Source organism: Syzygium oleosum, unplaced genomic scaffold, assembly GCF_021117445.2.
Source record: "Syzygium oleosum isolate NSW1041296 unplaced genomic scaffold, Sole_v2.1 Sole_v2.02, whole genome shotgun sequence".
Taxonomy (NCBI): Eukaryota; Viridiplantae; Streptophyta; class Magnoliopsida; order Myrtales; family Myrtaceae; genus Syzygium; species Syzygium oleosum.
Window position 1 is genome coordinate 9,746,852 of NW_026607486.1, and position 1,227 is coordinate 9,748,078.

The following is a 1,227-nucleotide window of genomic DNA, read 5'->3' on the forward strand; positions in this document are numbered from 1 at the left end:
AAAGTTTTTATAATAGTAATTATTTGTTCGATTGCGCTGTGGTGGGGGATTCTTTTCATCTGATCAAGTGCGTTTTAAGAAACCATAATTTTTTTAGGTCAGAAAACAAACAAGCGGAGTGACAATGCTTATATCACTTTAGTCTTCTAGATGTAGACAAACACATACCCATTCATACGACGAAATCCAAAGAAGGATAAATTATATGTAATCGCATTAACATTTGAGGAAGGATGCAACTTAGGAAGCCATGTTATAGTCAGCAATGATCATTATGTACAAAACTTCTCATTTCACCATGACAATTTCGTGCCCTTAGGACAAATCTTTATGAGAGAGAGAGAGAGAGAGAGAGAGAGAGAGAGAGAGAGAGAGAGAGAGAGAGAGAGAGAGAGAGAGAGAGAGAGAGAGAGAGTTGCTTATTTATAATTAATAATGGATGATCACTTTTTTTTTGTCAAATTTAAAAAGAGGGGTGCTATACGAGGACTTCCCAGGAGGTCACCCATTTTAGTATTACTTTCGCCCAAGCATGTTTAACTTCGGAGTTCTGATGGGATCCGATGCATTAGTGCTCGTATAATCGCACCAATATGGATGACCACTTTAAGCGGTAGCCTTTACATGCAATCACATGTTTTTGCGACTTGTTTATCTACAATTGTTCTAATTGGGGTTAAGACTTTTTTAAAGTGCTTTTTGCTTCTATCCAATTCAATGGCTAAAGTTTGTTTGATGCGAAAAAAAAAAATCTAAAAACCTTAGTACATTTTGCCAAGTAAATCAACATCACTTGTACACAAATATAGATAAACAGATGTGAAATTTCTTTTCAAGAAAAAGAGAGTATATAATTTTCTTATAATTTTTACAACTTCAAATATTTCTTCATTTTCAGGTTTTAAGAAAAAGTATGTATAGTTTTTTTCTCTTGGCACGCACAAACAAGCACTCAGTTCAAGTTCAACTAAACCCGAACACGATATGCTTAGTAATTATGTCGAACTTCCTCAATACGAACAAGAAAGTATAATAAAGAAATTCAAACAACAAGATTGAAATGATTATTGAACGTCATTATATGAACTCACTCTATAACCCATCATACACATTTTTACATGTCTCTATATATTCACCATTTCACACCAAAAGGAAAATAAATTACAGTCTAAACTTCGCGTGAAATCAACTACTACAACTAGAAAATCCCTTTCGTCCCACTTTCTT

At 33.8% G+C, this 1,227-nt stretch overlaps 1 pseudogene; it reads right to left on the reverse strand.

Annotated features, from left to right (window-relative positions):
* Nucleotides 1-472: 472 nt before the first annotated feature.
* Nucleotides 473-591, reverse strand: LOC115690353 (5S ribosomal RNA; annotated as a pseudogene).
* Nucleotides 592-1,227: the final 636 nt, after the last annotated feature.